Source organism: Antechinus flavipes, chromosome 1, assembly GCF_016432865.1.
Source record: "Antechinus flavipes isolate AdamAnt ecotype Samford, QLD, Australia chromosome 1, AdamAnt_v2, whole genome shotgun sequence".
Lineage (NCBI taxonomy): Eukaryota > Metazoa > Chordata > Mammalia > Dasyuromorphia > Dasyuridae > Antechinus > Antechinus flavipes.
In genome coordinates, this window is record NC_067398.1 from 257,140,275 (window position 1) to 257,151,689 (window position 11,415).

Genomic DNA, 11,415 nt, shown 5'->3' on the forward strand with positions numbered 1-11,415 from the left:
ATTAAGGAGTGGTGTCTGCTATTTCTTATTGCGTGGTATCCCATAGGAATCTCTCTTCTTTACTACCCCTAGACTCTGCTCTGCCTTACAAAATTCTTAGGAGGTAGGAAGAGTAGACATTTTTGTTCCATTTTAAAGCTGGCAAAACCAAAATATGGAAGAGTTGTGACTTTCCCAAAGTCATGCAATTAGAATAATGTTAGGATTAGGATTAGAACATAGGCCTCTGAGAGATGATTGCTCTGGACCTCCCCCCATCACTGGTGGACTGCTTCTCCTATTTCTGCACCAGCTTGACTACAGACAGCCAAAACCAAAGATGGTTTTCCCTGGGGCCAGAAATCCAAAAAGCCACTGTCTTAGGGAAAGAAGGGGGTTGAACTTCAGAGACATACAACTGGGTCCAATATTTAACAAGTGTAGACATTGTTTTAAAAATTGTGCATGCAGTTGAAAAGTTCAGGATGGAAAATTAGCCCTCTTAGTGGACTGTGGAAATCAAATTGGGCTGTGAAATCAATCCCACACTGACAAAGAAAGGAAATGGTAACGAGTGTCCAGAGACCAAGTAAGGCAGCTTCGAGAGTCCCTGGAGTCTCTCCAATGAGTTCTTCTTCTTTATTAATCCCTATATTGGATTCTCTGCAAGTCTCCCTGCAAGGCCAGGCAGAGCCCAGTACAAGGAAGAAGTTGAATAAAGTTTAAGCACAGTCACTCGATTTCCTTTCCCCTTTGAAAAATGTCTTGGTTCTGTGACCTATCTTTGTTTATTATAAATCTAATACTGTAAGTTTCAGTTCAGCGAGCTCGCATTTTATTTGGAACTTAGGTCTAAAGTTGCCTAAAGCTGGTCAAAATGTAATTGCAACAAAAGCATATGAACACTGTTAATTTGTAATCTGTAATATCATTGCCTGACAAGCTTTTCATTTGATTCTGAGGAAGCAATGACTTTAGAACAACAAAATGCATGGCTGAGCTATAATTTATGGGAAATGCATTTGGTATTTGTAGCAGAAGGAAAACATGTAATTTTGCAAATGTTTGTGTATTGTTAATTTTGTTGAATAGCAAAATCAAATTAAAGGTAATAGACTGTATATCCACTTTTCCTTTTCAGAGACTCCTCTTGAAAATACTTGGGTCAAACATAGTAATTACTGAACTGAATTGCAATCCAGACTGATCACTTTTAATGTTTGAGAAATGGAAGTGGGAATGGAAATATGTATATTTATTGAAACTGAGCTAACGATTGAGACTAATTTAATAATCATAGAGTCAGTGCCCCAGTTATGAAGCACCTTCTTATGCCATAATTTGGTTAGGATCCATCCTAGAAATGGAATCATGTCCCCAGTTTTATAATGTTTTCTAATATTCTGTGAAAAGACTTACGTGGATTCATAAAGTTCTAAAATCATAGAGTTAGAAAAGGTACTCAGAGACTGATCATCTTGTCCTAACACCTCATTTTACGGATAAGAATAATAGACTCAAAAAGATGAAGTAAGAAAGATGTGATAAAATTGCAAATACATTCTTGGGTGGGGGGAGCAATGTTACCATATAAACTATTATTATAATGTAAAACCCAGGCAACAAATTGAGTCTGCTGTCCCAGGACCAGCCTAATTAAGTATAGAGAGGATCATTACCAATAGATTGGCAATTAAATGATGAATTGTTTGCCCATGGCAACCCATAAAACAAATAAAAATTTTTAAATAGCCCCGTGGTCTTTTTCTATAGAAATAATTGTCAAATGGCAGAATTTCATACAAGCACAAGGTCTTCTATAGACAATAACCTAACTGTTGATACTCTAAATATGAAATACTCATAAAATTACCAGAGTATAGGAAATAGATTATACCAATAGCCATATTCTCAAAATAAACAAAACCAGAAGAAAAGAGGAAGCTGCAACTAAATGGAAGTTCACAGATTTTCCTTAGTGAGGCAAATGAAGGAGTTGGTAGAGGTAATTTTATGGTGCAGCAAAGTCAGGAGGAAATAGAATTTAATGAAATACTTAGATATCTCACTTTACATTGTTTGAATTGAGAATAAGTAAAAATTTTCTTTCAAAGGTAATTTCAGTTAAAATACTGGCTTCTACTGTAGAGCATGAAAATGTAGAGGAATTCTACAAATAATTTTATGAAATCCTTCAAACCAAATCTATATATACAGTGATTTTCAGAGACTCCAGTGTTCTCTGACCCAATAAACAAATAAACAAGGAAAAAATTCACATCTTAAAATATGCTAGCATTCTTTCAGGAATGATGATAAGGCTGTAAACCATGGAAAATTGTAATATTTGAAAAATCAAAATCATAGTCAAACCTATGGATAAGGCTTCAGAAGGAGTTGACAAACTATGGCCCATCCTTATTATTGTACAGTCAATGAACTAAGAATGATTTTTATTTATTCTTAGCTAATAGACAGTGAGGAGAAAAAGAGGCATTGGACTGAATTTGACCCATGGATCATAGTATGCTAACCCCTGAATTATTTTCAATGATGACTTACACACAAGAAGTGATATAGGCAATATCATTGATGAAATATGTGATTAGGCTGACTATGTAATAAGAATAATAAGGGTGAATATTACATTGATATGCAGAGAATTTTAAATTCTTAAAAGAAATCCTCCAGCAATCCTCTATGGAAAATTTACAGAAAAATCTGAGCAAAAATCATATAGAACTAGGGATGGATTGGTTGAAACCTTTAGGTAAGAGTACCCAGAACAACGAGATCATGACTCCCCTTAAGCAAATAACATTAACATGAATTAACTAATCAGATTGTCTAACAAAATAATAATTTTACTTTGCAGGTACGTTTTGATGGGGAGAGAGTTTTAAAGACAAACTTTGAGAAGTGAACAATATCATGGAAGGTAGAGCTGTGAGAGAGTCCTAAGCAATCATTCTAGAAGAGATAAAACAGGATTTGCTGATCACAAGATAAAAGACAAAGGGGCTTTGAAGATAGAATTAAAATGGATTTGAAAACTAAATAACACAATGCTAAAGAATTAGTGGATCACAGCACAAATTACATAAGCAATAGAAATTTCATTAAAATTTTTTATTTAATAGCTTTTTACTTTCAAAATACATGAAAGATAGTTTTCAACATCCATCCCTGCAAAACCTTGTGTTCCAAATTTTTTCCCTTCCTTCCCCTACCCTCTTCCCTAGATAGCAAGCATTCCAATATATGTTAAATACATGCAATTCCTCTATACATATTTCCACATTTATCATGCTATATAAGAAAAATCAGAAACCAAAAGGAAAAAATGAGAAAGAAAAATAAAACAAACAAACAACAACAATATATTTTTAAAAATTTATGCTATGATCCACATTTGTCTCCATAGTGTTCTTTTCTGGAAGAAATCAGCTTTCTCCATTATAAGTTCAATGGAATTGGCCTGAATCACTTCATTGTCAAAAAGAGTTGACAAGATCAGCATTGATCATCACATAATCTTGTCATTATTGTCTACAATATTCTCTTTGCTCTACTCACTTCACAGCTTCAGTTCATATAAGTTTCTTCTGGTGTTTCTGGAATCATCCTGCTAATCATTTCTTATAGAACAATAATATTCCTTAAAATTCACATGCCATAATTTACTCAGACATTCCCCAATTAATGGACCACTCAGTTTCCTTGCCACTACAAAATAGGCTCTACAAACATTTTTGCACATCTTTTTTATGATCACTTTTATGATCTTTTTTATGCTCTCTTTGGGATACAGACCCAGTAGAGATACTTCTGGATTAAAGGATATGCACACACTTTGATAGCTCTTTGTGGGTAGTTCCATATTCTTCTTCAGAATAATTGGATCTGTTCACAACACCACCAATAAGGTATTAGTGTCCCAATTTTCCAATATTCCCTACAACATCTATAATTATCCTTTCTTGTCATCTTAGCCAATCTGAGAGATGCATAGTAATACTTCAGAGTGTTTTAATTTGCATTTTCCTGATCAATAGTGATTTAGAGCATTTTTTTATATGACTAGAAATACCTTTAATTTGTTCTTCTGAAAACTGTTCACATCCTTCGACCATTTACTAAATGGGGAATGATTTGTATTCTTAGAAATTTGAGTTAATTCTCTATTTATTTTTAAAAATGAGACCTTTATTAGAACCCTTGGATATAATTTTTTCCCCAGTTTTCTGCTTCCCTTCTTATCCTGAAAGTATTGATTTCATTTCTACAAAAACTTTTTAATTTAATGTAATCAAAATGATCCATTTTGCATTTCACAATGTTCTCTAGTTCCTCTTTGGCCATAAATTTCTTCTTTCTCCACAGATCTGAGAGATCCGCAGATTTCTCTATTTATAGTATCACCCTTTATGTCTAAATCATAAACCCATTTCTACCTTATCTTGATATGGGGTGTTAGGTGTTGTTCAATGCCTCATTTCCGCCATACTATTTTTTAATTTTCCCAGCAATTTTTGCCAACAGGGAATTCTCATACCAAAAACTGGAGTCCATAGGTTTATCAAACACTAGATCAGGTCTTATGAACCTAATCTATTCCACTGATTCACTACTCTAATTAACCAGTACCAAATGGTTTTCTACCATTGTTTTATAATATAGTTTTAGTTCTGGTTCAGCTAGGCTATCTTCATTTGCATTTTTCATTAATTCCATTGAAATTGGTGATGTTTTCTTCTTCCTGATGAATTTTGTTATTATTTTTTATAGCTCTATAATATAAATTCATGACAGTTTGATTAGAATGGCACTGAATAAGAATAGGTAGAATTCTCATTTTTATTATATTAGCTTGACCTACCCATGAGCACTTGATATTCTTCCAATTGTTTAGATATAAACTTATATGTGTGGAAGGTGTTTTGTAATTGCCTTCATATAGTTCCTGGCTTTGTCTTGATATATAGACTCCCAAATATTTTTATATTATCTATACTTATTTTATTATTTTATTTTTTTTTAGATTCTATAAATTTATATATATATATATTTAATAATTATAACTTTTTATTGACAGAGCCCATGCCTGGGTAATTTTTTACAGCATTATCCCTTGCACTCACTTCTGTTCCGACTTTTCCCCTCCCTCCCTCCACCCCCTCCCCCAGATGGCAAGCAGTCCTATGCATGTTAAATATGTCACAGTATATCCTAGATATAATATATGTGTGCAGAACCAAACAGTTCTCTTGTTGCATAGGAAGAATTAGATTCAGAAGGTAAAAATAACCCAGGAAAAAAAACAAAAATGCAAACAGTTTACATTCATTTCCCAGTATTCCTTCTCTGGGTATAGCTGATTCTGTCCATCTTTGATCAATTGAAACTGAGTTAGAAATCCACTTCCATCAGAATACATCCAACAGGATATCATTGTTGAAGTATATAATGATCTCCTGGTTATGCTCATTTCACTCAGCATCAGTTCATGTAAGTCTCTCCAAGCCTCTCTGTATTTATCCTGCTGGTCATTTCTTACAGAACAATAATATTCCATAACATTCATATACTACAATTTCCCCAACCATTCTCCAATTGATGGGCATCCATTCATTTTCCAGTTTCTAGCCACTACAAACAGGGCTGCCACAAACATTTTGGCACATACAGGTCCCTTTCCCTTCTTTAGGGTATAAGCTCAGTAGTAGCACTGCTGGATCAAAGGGTATGCACAGTTTGATAACTTTTGGGGCATAATTCCAGATTGCTCTCCAGAATGGTTGGATTTGTTCACAACTCCACTAAGAATGCATCAGTGTCCCAGTTTTCTGGCATCCCCTCCAACATTCATCATTATTTTTTCCTGTCATCTTAGGCAATCTGACAGGTGTGTAGTGGTATCTCAGAGTTGTCTTAATTTGCATTTCTCTGATCAATAGTGATTTGGAACGCTTATATGAGTGGAAATAGTTTCAATTTCATCATCTGAAAATTGTTCATATTCTTTGACCATTTATCAATTGGAAAATGGCTTGATTTCTTATAAATTAGAGTCAATTCTCTATATATTTTGGAAATGAGGCATTTATCAGAACCTTTAACTGTAAAAATGTTTTTTCCAGTTTGTTGCTTCCCTTCTAATCTTGTTTGCATTAGTTTTGTTTGTACAAAGGCTTTTTAATTTGATACAATCAAAATTTTCTATTTTGTGATCAATAATGATCTCTAGTTCTTCTTTGGTCACAAATTTCTTCCTCTTTCACAAGTCTGAGACGTAAACTATCCTATATTCCTCTAATTTATTTATAATCCGTTCTTTATGCCTAAATCATGGACCCATTTTGATCTTACCTTGGTGTACGGTGTTAAGTGTGGGTCCTCTACACTTATTTTAAATGAAATTTCTCTTTGCATATCTTGCTGCTAGACTTTGTTGGTAATATATAGAAATGCTGATGAGTTATGTGGATTTGTTTTGTATCTTGCAATTCTCTGGACTTCATCTGCAAAGAGTAATAATTTTTTCCTCATTACCTACTCTAATTCATTTAATTTCTTTTTTGTTTTCATTGCTAAAGCAAACATTTCTAATATAATATTGAATAGAAATGATGATAGTGGGCAGCCTTGTTTCATTTTTGTTCTTATTGGGAATGCTTCTAGTTTATGCCATTACATATGATACTTGGTCATGATTTTAGATAGATGGTAATGATCATTTTAAGGAAAATTTCATTTATTCCTATATTATATAGTGCTTTTATAGGAATGGGTATTGAATTTTATATGGTTATTGATACAGTCAATTATGCTAATAGTTTTCCTAATATTGAACCAATCCTGCATTCCTGGTATAAATCCTACTTAGTCATAGTCTATAATTTTGGTGTTAAATTGCTATAATCTCTTTGCTAATATTTTATTTATGATTTCTGCATCAATATTCATTAGAGAAATTGGTCTATAATTTTCTTTTTCTGTTTTGACCTTACCTGGCTTAGGTATCAGCACCATATCGGTGTCATAAAATAATTTTATAGGAGTCCTTCCTATTTGTCCAAATACTTTGCATAGTATTGAAATAAATTGTTCTTTAAATATTTGGTAGAATTCACTTGTAAATCCATATGCCTCTCAAAATTTTTTCTTAGGGACTTCATTAATAATTTATTAAATTTCTTTTTCTAAGATGGGACTATTTACATAATTTATTTTGTCCTCTGTTAATCTAGGCATTCTATATTTTTGTAATATTTATCCATTTCACTTAGATTATCAGATTATTGGCAGATAGTTGGGTAAAATATCTCCCAGTAATCACTTTAATTTCCTCTTCCTTGGTGGTAAATTCACCTTTTTCATTTTTAATACCAGCAATTTAATTAACTTCTTTACTTTATTTAATCAAATTAACCAAAGGTTTATCTATTTTGTTGTTTTTTTTCTCCATAAAACCAACTTTTAGTTTTATTTATTAGTTCATTAGATTTTTACTTTCATTTTGTTAATCTCCCCTTTTATTTTTAGAATATCAAATTTGGTATTTAATTTGGAGTTTTAATTTGTAAAACTTTTTTCTAACTTTTTTAGGTACATGCCCAATTCACTGATCTTATCTTTTTAAAAATTTATTTAAATAAGCATCTAGAGTTATAAAATTTCCCCTAAGAACTACTTTGGCTGCACTCTATAAATTTTGGTATGTTGCCTCATTGTTGTTATTCTCTTGGATGAAATTATCAATTGTTTCTATGATTTGTTGTCACACCAACTCATTCTTTAGGATTACGTTATTTAGTTTCCAATTAATTTTTATCTATTTCCCCCCAGTTCTTTATTACATGTAATTCTTGTATCATGATCTGAAATGGATGCATTTACTATTTCTGTTTTTCTGCATTTAATTTTGATGTTTTTATGTTCTAATACATGGTCAGTTTTTGTGTAGGTTCTATGTACTGCTGAGAAAAAAAGTATTTTTCTTTTTGTTCCCATTTAGTTTTCTCCAAAGGTCTATCATATCTAACTTTTTTTTTTTTTTCAGTTCTAATTACCTCCTTAACTTCTTTCTTTTTTATGTTGATTTGATTTATCTAGTTCTGAGAGAACTAGAGGTTAAGATCCCCCATTAGCATAGAAATAATCTATTTCTTTTTTTTTGTTGTTGTTGTTGTCTCTGGTTTATTTATTTATTTATTTATTTATTTATTTATTTATTTATTTATTTATTATAGGTTTTTATTTACAAGATATATGCATGGGTAATTTTTCAGCATTGATCCTTGCAAAACCTTCTGTTCCAACTTTTCCCCTCCTTCCTTCCACCCCCTTCCCCAGATGGCAGATAGACTAATACATGTTAAATATGTTAAAGTATATATTAAATGCAATATATGTATACATATCCCACAGTTATTTTGCTGCACAGGAAAAATCAGATTTACAAATAAGGTAAAATTAACCTGAGAAGAAAATTAAAAATGCAAGTGAACAAAAACAGAGGGATTGGAAATGCTATATTGTGGTTCACACTCATTTTCCAGAGTTCTTTCGCTGGGTGTGGCTGGTTCTCTTCATTATTGAACAAATGGAACTGATTTGGTTCATCGCATTGTGGAAGAGAGCCACGTCCATCAGAATTGATCATCATAGTATTATTGTTGAAGTATATAATGATCTCCTGGTCCTGCTCATTTCACTCAACATTAGTTCATGTAAGTCTCTCCAGAGCTTTCTAAAATCATCCCACTGGTCATTTCTTATAGAACAATAATCCTGAGCTTCCTTTACAGGGATAGTTATAAGGGTTTTGTATTGCTCTGGGACCTATGCTACTGGCTTCTTCCATGAACTGGGCTTGGCCAAATAAATATAGATGTAAATAACTGGAAAAATATTAACTAATCATGGATAGGTTGAGCAATAACAGTAAAAAATAACAATACTACCTAAATTAATTTATTTATTCCTTGTCATACAAATCTTACAACTAAAGAATTATTTTATAGAGCTAAAAAAATAATAAGGAAATTTCTCTGTATGAGCAACAGGTTAAGAATCTCAAGGATAATGTGTAAAAATATGAAAGTAAGGGGATCTATCAGTATCATATCATAAAATACACTACAAAGCAGTAGTCATTAGAACTAGTTTCAAACTAGCTAGTTTCCAAATAAGTTGGTGAGTGGAATAAATTAGACACAGAAGATATAGAATCAAATGAATTCAGTAGTCTAATGCTTGATAAATGCAAAAAAAAACAGTTTCGTATATAATACCTTAGTATTTGACAAAAATACTTGGAAAACAGTCAATCAGTTTGGCAGAAATTAATTATAGACTACAATTCCACATCATACAATAAAGTACATTCTAAATCAGACAAGAGAACAAGTTACTGGGGGGAGAGGGGAGGGGAGAATCTTTGCAGCAAGGTTCCTGATAAAGATCTCATGTCCAAGATATGTAAAGAAGGGATTCAAATTTATAAAAATAAGAGCCATTCCCCAAAAGATAAATAGTCAAAGGATATGAACAGTCATTTTTCAGGAAGGGAGAAAAAAAGGAGGGAGAAAAGAGAGAGGAAGGAAAAAGAAAGAAAAAAAAAGGAGAAAGAGAGAGAGAGAAAGAAAGAGAGAGAGAGAGAGAGAGAGAGAGAGAGAGAGAGAGGAAAAAGGAAGGCAGAACAAAAGAGGGAAAGAGGGAGGAAAATTATGGAATGGTGGGAAGAGGATTAGATTTTCTGGGCTCATACCCTATCTCTGCCACTGACTTAGTTGTGTTATCTAACAATGACTAAGTCACATAATCTTTTTGTGCCTCAATTTTCATATCTGTAAAATAAGGTAATTTCAGCTCTCAATCTATAATGCTATGAAGAAAGAAAGAAGAAAACAAGAGAGGAAAGAGGGCCAGCAGGCAAGTAGGAATAGCTACAAATTAAATTCAATTTAGTGTTTGTTGTATACTTACTGTGTGCTCAGCCCAGTACTAGGCACAATAAGATATAGAGAAGCAGGCTTGATTCTTATTCTCCAGGAATGAGGAGATAAAACTAATCCTGCAAAGATAGTTAAGCAACAATATAAACATTGATTAATCAGGCAGTAAGATGAGTGTGTTAGGATATTGAAGAGTCTGAGAAGAGTTCACAGAAAGAAGATGTCTGGACATACATCTCTGACTAAAGAGAGTAGCCACTATCATATTAAACAGTCAGTTAAAGAGCTTGTTGCTTGGTTGCCAATGCTATTGGCCTGTTGTTTTTCTTTTGATATGCAAGATGGAAATGTTTTGAATTTCACACTTAAAGGAGATGAAAATGTTAAGGAGATAAAGATGACATTGCCAAAGTACTACAGAGCTTTTTGGAAAGCTTCCCACTGTCCAATGTGATTTTTCTGGGTCTTAATTAGCATAAGAGTTTGACTTAGAGGACTCTAATGCTGTGTGGGTAGAATTAGGGGGAGAATTACACAATTATCCAGCAAATCTTGAAGGGTTCACAGTTCAAATCTCTTTAAGTCTATTTATGTTTTGTGGTTTAAGTAATAAGGATCTTAAGTTATACGTCACAATCATTAAGACATATGGTCACAGGATCATGGAGCTTGAAAGGATCACAAAAGTCATCTGTTTCAAGTCTCTCATTTTAAAAAAAGAAATTTCAATTATTCTATAAGAAATTATGAGCAGGCTGATTTCAGGCTTTTGCCTGGAAAGACTTACAGGAACTAATGCTGAGTGAATTGAGCAGAACTAAGAGAACATTGTACACAGTAACAAGATTATGTGATGATAAACTATGATGGACTCGACTATTTTCAACAATGAGGTGATTCAGGGCAATTCCAATACACTTGTGGTGGAAAAAAACTATCTACATCCAGAGAGAGAACCATGGAGACTAAATGTGGATCAAAGCATAATATTTTCATCTTTTGTTGTTATTTATTTGTTTGTTTTTCTCCTTTTTGTGTGTTTTTCCATTTTGATCTGATTTTTTTTGTTGTTCAGCATGATGAAGATAGAAATATGTTTAGAAGAATTGCACATGCTTGCTGTCTTGGTGAGGGAGGAAATTTTGGAATATAAGGTTTTGTGAAGGTGAATGTTGAAAATTATTTTTGCACACATTTAGAAAAATAAAATACCATTAAAAATAAAATAAAATATTTTTAAAAGAAATTTTATCTGGTTTTAGAGGCATTTAGGTGGAAAAATATTATTTTAGAGGTACATACACTAATACTTCTTATTTAAAAAAATGAACTCACAAAGAAGAAGGAACTCCACCATTGAAACAAGCAAAAAAGATTGGTAATACAATAATGACACAACAATGTAGTAAACAATCCAAGAAAATTGTCCTGGAATGTTCGAGCATAAGGAGAAAGTAGAAACAGAAAAAAATCCACT